We start from the raw sequence: 12,608 nt of genomic DNA, 5'->3' as shown, positions 1-12,608 counted from the left end.
TCAAAAGTACGTGTATTCAGAAATGCCATTGCTAGTTTTAGTATAAATGCAAACTGTTTTTGAAAGATCTATTTAAATTAGTTAGATTTGCAGTCGCTGTTTGATAAAACTTGGTTATAATTAAGACATAAATTTGGTGGAATTTATATGTCCTGGTGAGAAACTATAAGTATTGGTAACTGGCTGCTTTTAGAAGATACTGTTATCTTGTTTCTACTCAAACAGATGTCAGTACACAATGAGTGGAACAGATGTGTTTGCAAGGATGAGCTGAACTCATTCCTGAGTCCCATTTCTCGTTCTTTGTCCGCATGGACTCAGCGGGGAGAGGACAGGGAGCGGACCTTATTGCTGTTAGTGTATGCTTATCAGGTGTAGAAGCAGCAGAATGTAAGACTCGGCCCCCTTTTCGTAGGACCCACAAAACCAAGGTGCCCCCTTGTCTATTTATATAATTTTAGTACTCCTCCTTCGCCTCTACCTCAGCTTATTGCAACCATATGTCTCATGAATATAGTTGTTAGAAAATGTCTGGCAGATTCCCCAGAGATTGCTCTGGAGATCGAGATCCGAATGAGAATCTAGAGAGTCCAATGAGAACTGTAGAAATAAGCTCTTGGCATTATATATTCATTCAATAGATTACACGTATTTGTTGAATCATCATGTGCTGAATCCTGGAATAGTTGCCCTAAGGAATAGAGATATTAAATAACAAACTTCGCCTTCAAAGAGCGTACAATTTAGTTGGGAAAATAAATAGGACAAATACATAGGACAACAGTGGCTTCTCTACAAGGCAGTATTAGTGATGTGGCCTTGCCATGAAATTCCAAGAAGGAAGACCCACGAGGGCTGGGAATAGCCTGGGAGCTTCTTGGAGGAGATTAGACCCATTTAGACCTTGAAGAATAGGTGAGATTTGGCCAGGAACGAGACGGTACTGATGGAAAGGGATATGTGAAAGAATGGATCGGCATATCTGAAGGACGGTGGCAGAATGCCCTTCAGGAATGCTCTGGAGGATGGCAGATTAGTATGAAAACTGGGCAAGAGATAGGCCGGCAGAAACTCCTGAAGGTTTGGAAATGTAGGAATTGAATGAAGGCAAGTCACTGGCACGTAGATTGGATAGATTGGAGGGCTCAGGACCCGGAGTTCAGAAGGCTGTGTGTTTTGACCATTCAGATTTTCTTTATCATCTTGTGTCTTATCAGTTTTGATAAGTTGTGTTTTCCAGAGACTCTACTCATTTCATCTAAGTGTTGAATTGAGTGACATGAAGTTGTTTATAATATTTTCTTATTTTCCTTTTAGTGCTTGTAGGCTATCTAGTGAGGTGCCCTCTTTCCATTTTGTTATTGGTAGTTTGTGTTTTGCACCTGCAAACCACCTTACCCCTCTCCTTTTCTGGATCATTCTACTTAGAGATTTGTCAATCTTCTTGATCTTGTTAAAGAACTGATTTTTGCTTTTGTTATTTTTTTTTATTGCTTGTCTCTTTTCTATTTCACTTATTTCTGGTCTCCTTTTTATCATTTTCTTCTTACTACTTACTTGGCTAGCTTCTCAAAGTCAAACCTCAGGTAATCTTGATCTTTTTTGTTTTGTTTTATTTATTTCTAGGAGAGAGAGAGAGAGAGAGACAGCGTGAGCAGGGGAGGGTCAGAGAGAGGGAGTCACAGACTGAAACAGGTTCCAGGCTCTGAGCTGGCAGTCAGCACAGAGCCCGATTCAGGGCTCGAACCCACAAACCGCGAGACCATGACCTAAGCGAAAGTTGGACACCCAACCGACTAAGCCACCCAGGCGCCCCGATCTTGATCTTTTTAATACAAGCATTTAAAAATATAAAATTTTCTCTACACACTGCTTTACCTGCATCTAATAAGTTTTGCGGTATTATGTTTTTATCTTCACTGAGCTTAGCATATTTTCTAAGATCATTTGTGATTTCTCTTTACCTCCTAGAAGGGTTACTTAATTTTAAATATTTTGGATTATCTGTTTCTCCATTTGCCTCTGTGAAACATGACTTCATAGACTTTGAAGTTCTGTCATTGGACAAATGTTCATTTGTGTGTTTTGTCTTCCTGACAGACTGGCCCTTTTGTCATCATGAAATGTATCTTTTTTTGTCAATGGTCATACCTTTTTTCTTGAAGTCTACTTTATCTGATACAGATACACGCATTCCTACCTTCGTATACTTAATTTTGGATGGTTTATCTTTTTCCATCTCTTTACTTTCTATTTAATCTGTGTCTTTATATTTAGTTTGTTAACTCCAGATAACATCTAGTTTGATTTTGCTTTTTTATTGATTTTGACAAATAAGGCCTCTTATTCAAAGAATTTCACCCATTTAGCATTAAATGTCGTTACTGATGTTATATTTAGGTCTGTCATTTTACTGTTGGTTTTCTGTTCTTCCTTTCCTACCATCTGTGGTTAATTTAATCAGATTGGTTTTATATTAACTTGTCTATTTGGTTTTTAGCTCTACCCCTCTGCATTTATTTTAGTGATTGCTCTAGCGTTGCATTATATTATCCTTAAATTTTCACAATCTACTTTGAGCTAATACCATACCACTTCCCTTAAAATATAAGTACCTTACAACTTTATAAACCCATTGATTCCTTACTCCCTGTTCTTTGTGTTAATAGTTGTCACATATAGTTGTGTTATATATATGTCACATATATATTACTATGTTTAAATTCTTTTAAACTTCACTATGCAATGTGTTTTTTTGTTCTGTACAGTTCTATTAAAGAATTAAGAGGAAAAATGTTTTCTGTTTACCCACTTATTTATCATTTACGGTACTTGCAGTCATTCCTAGAGATCTGAGTTTCCATCTGGTATCATTTATCTTCAGTCTAAAGAACTTCATGTAGCATTTCTTATAGTGCAGGTGTGCTAGTGATGAATTCTTTTCATTTTTACTTTAAAATGTCTTTATCACCTTTGTTCTTGAAGGGTATTTTTGGTGGATACAGAATTCTAGGTTGATGGACTTTTTAATAAAGCAGTTTAAAGTAGTCTTTCTATTGTTTTTTGGTAGCTATTATTTTGATCATATGTCAGTAGAATTGAAAGTACATAGAGCACATGCTAATTCCTTCTTGATTGCTTTAAAGATTTTCTCTAACTTCGATTTTTACCAGGTTAGCTGCAATATGCCTAAACGTGGATTTCATTGTATTTTTCCTCCCTCTGGTACTTTGAGCTTTAGAATCTGCAAATACAGACCTTTCCCCAAACTTAGGGAATTTTTACCCATTATTTTTTAAAATGTTTCTTCTTGCCCATTCCCTCTCTCCTTTGTTTATGAGACTCTGCATTACTCTTAAGTCTTTCAATATTGTGCTGTATATTACTGAGGGTCTGTTCACATTTTAAATCTTTTTTTCTCTATTTTCTTCATATTTGAAAATTTCTGTTAATCTGTCTTTAAGTTCACTGACTCCTTATTCTGTCATCTCCAATCTGCGTTTAAACCCATCCACTGATGGCAAGTTTGGGATTCCCCAAGACTACTGTCACTTCAGACATTAACTGTGAGCATGGGCCTCTGAGACCACCGTCAGGTTCAGTAATTCACTACAAAGACTCCCAGAATTCACTGAAAGCTGGTATATCCATGGGTCTGGTTTATTATAATGCAAGGATTCTGATTAAAGTCAGCCAAAGGAAGAAGCACATGGCAGGAGAGGTCTAAGCAGGAAGCTCTCAGTAGTCTTCTCCCAGTGGAGTCACAGAGAGAGCCAATGCCTGAAAGCAACAGTATCTGACAATATGCACAGACTGCTATCAATATCGAGAGGCTCACTTGAGTCTTGGTGTCCAGATTTGGATATTGGTCACATAGATATGGTTGACCACCTGCTTAGGTGACTTTCATTTCCAACCCTCCAAGGTTGAGCTGAAGGCCCCCACTGTAAATCACACGGTTAGCAATAACTATTTGGTCTGTTCAACACCCTCGGGTAAACAAAGACACTCTCAGGCAGGGCATTCTGAAGGCTGAGATTGCTCTCCAGAGCTGAGGGTAAAGTCCAGACCTCTCTTTGGGCAAGGGTAATTCTTTACTGCATGAGTGAATTTTTTATCAGACACATACTGTATTTTTAGCTTTAGAATTTCCATTTGTTTCTATTAATAAACATTTCAGTTTTTCTGTTAAGATTTATATGTTTGTTCATGACATCTATTTTTCCTTTACATAGCCAAGCCTATTTATTACAAAAGTTTTTAAAACTTCATTTGCTAAGTCTATTTGGGTCACCTCAGAGTTTGACCCTATAATTTTTTAAATCCAGTATAGTTAACATACAGGGTTATATTCGTTTCAGGTGTACAATATAGTGATTCAACAATTCTATGCATTACTCCTGCTCATCATGCTGAATATACTCTTAATCCCCTTCACCTGTTTCACCCACCTCCCCACCTGCCTGCCCCCTGGTAACCATCAGTTTGTTCTCTATAGTTAAGAGTCTGTTTTAGAGGTAGACCCTATCAACTCCCTGATGGTAATGTTGTTGTTTTGTAACAGCGTTATCAAGGTGTAATTTGCATACTGTGCAATTTACCCATTTGAAGTGTATAATTCAATGGCTTTTAGTATAGTCACAGAATTGTGCATTGATTGCCTTTTGTTTTGAATGTGAGTCACATTTAATGTTTCTTTGTATATCTGATAATATGGCATTATATCCAATATTGTGAATGTTACTTTATAGAGACTCTGGATTCTGATATATTTCTCTCAACAGTATTTTGTTGTTGTTGATCTTTTACCAGTTAACTTGGCTTAATTCAGGCTCCAAATGCAGTTTTTGTGGTGGGTGACAGCTGAAATCTGTGTTCTGATCTCATAGCTTTAACTGGGCTGCTTAGATTCAGCAATGCACATGTATATTTCAGGAGTTAAGAGATTGGCGTAGAATTTATACTCAGAATTGAAGACTCCCCACTGTGGCTCATTCTTCTAGTTCTTCAAGCCAGTAACACTGTGTTTCTACCTGTGTTGTGGCCTGACCATATGTCACTAATTGGGGCTTTCCCTCTGGCCACCCCCCCACACACAACAAAAAAAGATGCCCCGTGGCGTTTCAAAAATAAGGGATTTAACCAATACCATTCCGTTCTTAGACATTCCTTTCTTCAGAGGGTCAGCTCCAACCTTCCTACAATTCCTCACTGTTTTTGGTTACACAGTGTCTCTTTGTAGATTCCTCCCCCTGCATCCCTCATGCCTCCCCCCACCCTCCCCTCCTACTTTATAGTTGTAAGTGGGCTGGTCTGAAAGGAGCTGCTCCTCCATTACTAGAAATGGAGCTCCTCCTATTAAATTTGGACCCATTAAAGTTTGACTTGCACCTTTGGCCCCTGAAAAAGATCAACAGTGATCTCCTCATGGCTGAGTTGGGAGATCTTTTGACAGTTCTAAATTTCCCTAATCCTATGCAACATTTGTAAGCTCAAACTTTTCCTTGAATTTCTCTCCTCTTCTGGTGTCTGTGAAGCACTGCTGTCCTGATTCTCTTCTTGGCTGCTCTTTCTATTCCTTTTGCATTGACTTTTATTGTCCCTCTTTTTTTTAAAAAAAAAAAAAAAAAAGCAATTTTAAAAAGTTACAAAAGTGGTATTTACTTCAGTAAAAAAAAAAAATCTTATGATACGAAAGTGTATAAAGTAGAAAAAAGTCCCTCTTCTTACACCATTTACCTTCCCTTGTTCCAGTCCTCACAGTTAACCCTGTTAACAGTTTGGTTAGACTCTTCCCAGACCTTTTTAGAATGTGCATAAACACATGGCAATACAATCATAGGTATAAATATGCACGTGTCTACAGACTGTTCCTTTTTTTTCCCAAAACTTCTATCCTAGTATATAGACTTTCCTGCAGTCTGCTTTTTCTCTTCTCCCTTCTCTCTAAGGCCTCTCTCTGTGTCATTCAGATAACCTACGTTAGTTTTCACGGTTCCTTCCCATTGGATTGCCATTTGTTCAATGTGTGAGTTCTTGTGTTTTGTTCCTTGATTTTTCTGTTCTTCTTTGTCTATCTCCCTTTATTATTTTTACCGGCATACCTTCAACTACGGCTTCAGTGTACGTTGTTTCCAAATCCATGTGCGCCAGCACTGACCACCTGCCTGGGCACCATTTTCACATTTCTGTAAGCCTAGTGGGTTCTCCATCTGATTTTCATGCTGATCTGTCAGAGGTAGTGAGTCTAGACACGAAATATCTTTGTCCTAAGTTGACTTCTAGCTTTTTTTTTTTTTAATGTTTTATTTATTTCTGAGAGAGAGACAGCATGAGCAGGGGAGGGTCAGAGAGAGAGGGAGACACAGAATCTGAAACAGGCTCCAGGCTCTGAGCTGGCTGTCAGCACAGAGCCCGACATGGGGCTCGAACCCATGAACTGTGAGATCATGACCTGGGCTGAAGTCGGACACTCAACCAACTGAGCCACCCAGGTGCCCCGACTTCTAGCTTTTCTAAATTTGGTGATGACTGCCCCATGCTTCTGGCTATCTGTATTAATTTTCTATTGCCGCCGTAACAGCCACAAACTTAGTGGCTTAACACAAGTTTATTGTATCAACAAGGCTGGGCTCTCCTGCAGGCTCTAGGGGATAGTCCGCTTCTATTGGCCGCCTGGACTCCTTGGCTTGTGCCTCTTCCTCCACGTTCAGGGTGCACCACTCCTTTCTGCTCCTGTCGCCACACTGCCCTCTCTTCCGCCCCGACTCCTCTCACATCCCTCTTACAAAGACTGTCGTGATTACATCAGGCCCACCTGCACAATCTAGGACAGTCTGCTCATCTCCAACCCCTTAATTTAATCACGCCCACAAAGTCCCTTTTGCCATGTGAGGTAACATTGACAGGTGCCAGGGATTAGGAACATATTGTGGGGTGGGGGCGGGTGGCATTATTCAGCCTGTTGTACCATTCTGACTTAGAAATCTAAAATCATCATTGATTTCTTCCCTTTTTCCCTCAGTTGATTGACAGTCTAACAGTTGTCAGTAAATATTCTCATAAGGGCTCTTTTCTTTCTTTGCCCCTTGCTGGTTGCCCAGGCGGCTGCATGAACCTCCTAGTTGGGTTTTCCATTGCACTGGGCCCTCCCTTCCATATTTCCTCCATCCCACACGACAGCATGAGACCGATCCTCCCAAAGCTGCTCTGCAGGTAGTAGTCGCTACACACTGCACACCCGTTATGACCAGAGTCCTTACCTGAAAATGGGGTTTGTCGTGATTCCTCTTATTTAATTCCACTACTCCTCTGTACATTCTATTTACTTTTCCAGAAATTGGGCTTTTCCATCTCCCCTAATCTCACCGCATTGGCTGTGCTCTTGTCCTTTACTATATTTCCTCAAGCTGTTTCTTGCACTTAGACCTTTTGCTTTTCCCTATCTTGCTTGTCTGACGTTAACCCATCTTTTTAGGATCATTCTAAATACTGTTCACTACTTGAAGCCTCTCTTGACAACAAGGTATGCCTTTCATCTGAGCCCTAGGAACACTTTCAAAATCTCTCTTTATTTATATTCCATCATAAATTTTGGTTATTTGTATACGTATATAGTTACCTCTACTGGATTAGAACTCATTGGAAGCATGAACAGCATTCTATCTACAGTCTCTGTATCACTGAGCATAACCCCTTACCACGTAGTGGATACCCTGTAAATAATTATATGGTTAGATTGAATGAGTGAAAGCTTTCCCCAGATGTTGTGCCCAGATGATTGGAAGAAGAGTGGTGCTTTTTAAAAGAAACAGGAGGGCTGAGAGGAAGAACTAGTTTGGGGAAGCATGTGATGTTTGGTTTTGTACATGTCCAATATGTGTCTCTCACTTAATGTAACATGATTAAATACTACTGGAAACAGGTATTGAGTATCATCTCAATGATATTAGAAAATAAGGACAGAAAGCCAGCCACTGAGACTGAGTTAGGATCATGGAGGGTAGAGGGCATCTGGGTAGAGATTAGGGAGAAGAGAGCTTCAGGATGGGGGGGGGGGTGGTGGCATATCACTTTGATACCACAGAAGCCAAGGACAATGAGATTTGAGCCACTTAGAAGGCTTTCTGAAATAGAAGCTTCCTGTGCACATCTGAGGGGGAAGTGGCTAGAACTTGTGGAAATGGAGAGGAGAAGGTAGAGAAGACAGGAAATCTTTGTTCTTGGTGTTCAGCATATACTTTTATTATCCACCTTTATTTGTTTTGAAATAAAAGAAATAGAAATGATTGAGACTTCAAATTTCTTATGAACAACAATGAATAGCCTAGCTGTTTTCTAAGCATGTGTCTTGTGAAAATAATGTTAATGTGTATTTTGGCTTAGAAAATGTCCATCTCTTCTTTTCTACCCAAAACAACTGTAGTTGCATGACAGTATTTCTGCAGCCTCTGGGTTTTTGGTGGCCTTCTCAGGCTGTAGAGTAGGTCACTGGAACAAAGCCTCAGTGAAAGTCCTCAGTGATCATCCTAGGTCCTCTCATTCACTGGGGCCTGGGCAGGATTGCCTCTCCTCTTGCTGTGGGGTGAGCTGCAGTCAGGTAAGTGAGAAGGGAGGCCATTAAAAGGATGGCTAGTTTCAGTTTTTCTTTCCTTCCTCCTTCCCTCCTTCCTTCTTTCCTTCCCTCTTTCCTTTTTTCTCTCTCTTCCTTTCCTTTCCTTCCCTTCCCTTTCCTCCTTCTTTTCCTCTCTTTCCCTCCCTCCCTTACTGCCTTCCTTCCAGATGAGGGTGACCTCTTAGTTTGCCACTACGCCCCTGGAAGACATAGAAAGGTGAACACATTTCAGAAGCCACTTCCCTCATACAAGAGTGCCCGAGGTCGTTTTGTTTCTAGTATTGGGTCAAATATGAGAGAGAGAAAGTGCTTCCCACCAAATCCTGGGGTAAAATACCTAACAGTCCATCATTGGAAAATAATTGAAATTTTAAAAATAACTGTCTCTTTTTAGTCAAAAAGATCTAGAAAGTAGCTTCTTTGAGAGAGAAAGAGAAATGGTTCATGAATTCATTTGTTCACTTAATTGTTCATTCTTTTCAACAAATATTTATTGAACGTTAGTTATGAGATAGGCACATTAGTGCCTACATTTTAATGGAAAAAAAAAAAAAACCAAAAACAAAAAACGATGTTGTTCTGGCCCCCACGGTGCTTATGGTTTTCCATTTGACAAGCATGTACAGAAACTGGTTCTGTGCCACATTTGCATTCACTTTCCTATTTAATCCTCTCCATAAACCTATGAGGTCAGGAGTATTAATTAATTTTACATAGGAGAAAAATCACAGCCCAGGTAGATTAAAAAAAAAAAAACAAAACAAAACTCGATCCATTTAGTCTCAAGAGATCCATAGCATGAAATACTCATTAAGATCTCATAAAATAATGCTTGGCCTCTTTTGTACCATGTTTTCAAACCATCCTGGGAGTCATGCGTCAGAGTAAAAGTTTGGTAGCTCTTCTGGTGGTTATACATCAGGCCTGTTATTTGCAGTGCAGCAAATGATAATCGCAGAAGCGGTGGCTTTCAGCTGTTCTGATTCCAAGATTTAAGAAATGTCACCTAAGTAACTATATTTAAAAATTAAATTTTGGCAGTGTGAATCAGAAAGTTCTGAATTCCAAAGGAAAGGGGGAATGACACCATTATATATGGCTACATAATAGATACACATACTGTACCTTACTTATATATTATTCCTGAATAAGTTTTATGAATTAAATCATGACTATGAACATATGTAAAACTAGGTATCCTAAAAAAATCTTATGAGGAAATTTCCTTTGTACAAGAAAAAATATTTTATAATATGGCATTCACTCTATTTCATCTGTTTTTCACATTTCAATTTTTATGTGTTGGAGAGAGATGGAAAGAGACCTGGCTTTATAGGTAAAATGTTTATAATAATTCTAGGTAGTAATTAACTTATACTAATTGAGTGTTTTTCTTTGAAAATCCACAGTGTGGTTTATGGGACCATTTTCATTTTTTTAAAACTTGTTTTTAATGTTTACTTATTTTTTGAGACAGAGAAACAGAGCATGAGCAGGGAAAGAGTAGAGAGAGAGGGAGACACAGAATCTGAAGCAGGCTCCAGGCTCTGAGCTGTCAGCACAGAGCCCAATGTGGGGCTTGAACCCACAAACCCATGAGATCATGACCTAACTGGAGTCAGACTCTTAAACGACTGAGCCACCTAGGTACCCCAGGTGGAGCCATTTTCAAAATAACTGCTCAAGATGTCAAAAGGTCCTTGCGACATCACTTGGAAGTTCTTGGCATAGCAATGTGATTCCACCATATTTGTGTTTTACAGCACTTGTTGGTCTTTCTAATAGCCCCATGAAGTAAATTACTGTTATTCAGAGATTAATGAGTGTTTATGCCTCACCCAAGGTTACAGAGTGAGAGGCAGACTTGAGGCTGGATTTCAGGTCTCTGATTTCCATGTCCACAGATTCTCCTGTGAGGGAACATACCCACTAGAAGGGTGGACTCCAGTAGGAGCCATGCTGGGATTACCCCACCTAGGGCTCGAAGCCAACGATGCTTCCTCTTCTGCACCCCGCCTCCATCCATTCCCTCGTAATAGAGGATGAGAAAGAAGAAGCACCACTAGAGGGTTATCGGTCATCTTGAAGCAGTAGTCCCTGCTTGTGCCCAAGGACAAAACAGCAAGTATTCCTAGAGAAGTATAGCACCATCAGGATGCAAGAGCCCTTTCTTCTCCTTCCCCAGAGAAGCTGTTGTCTATTGAGTACTTGCACTGAGATAGACATTTTGCCTACATTATGTTGTTCTCACTACCAAGCTGCATGGTAGGCATAGAAAGAAAGATGCTGGCTCAAATTCAGTTTTTAAGTGGCAGTGGCAAGATCCAAACTCGGGTCTGTATGCTGTCTTTTAATACAGCCCACAGGCCCCCTCGGGACCCACGCATTCGCCAAACAGTAGTTCTTCTGCTTGCGAAGCGTAGCTGAGACTACACAGATCGTCAGAATCTAATAATGTCCATGGTCTAGGAAGCCAAAGCATGCACCTCTGCTTTCCATTCCTATTAAGTGTCATGAAATGGGGAAATATAAATAACAACAACAAAAAAAAAAGTGAACCCCAGAGCTGGAAAAAGATATTTCTAGACATCTAGAAGAAAGTAACAGGAATGTGCTTTCCCTGTCAGAAAGGAAAAATGAGAAATGGAGAGCATCAGCCAAGACAGGAGTTTTTCTGATCAAGCAGCAGAGGATTCACAGAAAATGATTCAGACCCTCATTAAGGTTGTGACATGCACATCCTGTGCTGTGCCCCACACCTATCAGTGCCTAATAAATATTAATAATATTTACTCTCTTCTTTAGGTCAAGATTTGTCACCCTGCTTGTCTAGACATAGCTATTTAAAAGGAGCTGTGATTTGCTTACAGATACAGTGCATCTGTAAACATGTGAGCAGAGGCAGACGGGGCGGTAAATCTTGGTCAGAGCCGCACTTTGGACCGTTGCAGGAGAGGCTGCAACACTGTGGTTGGAATAATGAAGTGGATGCTTGCTGCCAGATCCCTGAGTTCTGTCTCCAGCAGGCAGAGTCTCGCAGTAAATTAGCTTATGTTTCAGCTTGGCAGTTAGCACTTGGTTCATTTGTAGATGCTAATTGTAATCTGATGTTATCAGCAGCAGGTAATTGAAATGGGCTTGATGAATTACTTAATTTCTTTTAATAGCTGAGTCTTCAAGAACTGAATAAAGAAGATAAGGTGATCTGGAGGAAAATACAACAGCTCTATCTTTCTAATTAGTGCTTGGAGCTTTTTTCTTCTTTACACAAATGATTATGAACATGTGAGGCTGAATAGGTTTATGAGTCAAAAGCCCCCGTGGGGGCATTTCCCATTAGGCAGCCCGGTCCTGAGCATTGATAACACTTCTGTTAGGACTTCAGAAAGGAACACTTGAGTGATCACTTTGAAGAACATTGATTTCTGAACACAGTTGTGTTTTCCCAGACTCAGGTGGGCACTGCCTGCCATGGGCACCACCACTTTGGCACACGTTCTACTTTCAGTCCCTCTTCTGCGGCTGTTCCCTGCAAGCAGTGCTGCCTGGCAGCATGCAGTGAGCAGGGAAACCTCAGCGATGTTAGTCATTGGCTCCTGCCACCCACACCTGGCACTGCACCTCCCACACATGCCTGTCCCTAAGTCTTTCCATCTGTAGCAGTTCCTTTGTCACCCCTTGCTTTGCCAGTGATGGCAAGGACAGATGTGACCCCGGGTCCTGCCATCTGTGCCGGACACTGCACACGGGACCCGTGTTACGTGATGCTGATGAGCTTTGGGGTCTTTCTTCCAGAATCATTTGGCTCCCCTTTTAGTCTCATGTTGGTTCCTTAAGGAAGCCATCTGTTTTGGGGTGACTTTGGAGGAATTTACTTTTGACCAGTTTGTTTTTTCAGAAAATCGAAATCACAGCAGAAAATGTAAAGCATTAGAATCGGGCCTCTTAGACATTTGGAGATGGTATAGCAAGTGATCGTTCAGACCGCCTCTGT

The 12,608-nt window shown here is 40.4% G+C and overlaps 1 protein-coding gene across 1 annotated transcript in view; it reads left to right on the top strand.

Annotated features, from left to right (window-relative positions):
• TTC28 (tetratricopeptide repeat domain 28) overlaps positions 1-12,608 on the top strand; it is a 607,700-nt gene that overhangs the window by 432,534 nt on the left and 162,558 nt on the right. The window lies entirely within an intron of this gene.

This window comes from Hyaena hyaena, unplaced genomic scaffold (assembly GCF_003009895.1).
Source record: "Hyaena hyaena isolate Hyena2069 unplaced genomic scaffold, ASM300989v1 scaffold_19, whole genome shotgun sequence".
NCBI classification, from domain to species: Eukaryota; Metazoa; Chordata; class Mammalia; order Carnivora; family Hyaenidae; genus Hyaena; species Hyaena hyaena.
The sequence above is the reverse complement of the archived record's forward strand: the minus strand, read 5'-3'. Positions and strand labels throughout refer to the sequence as shown.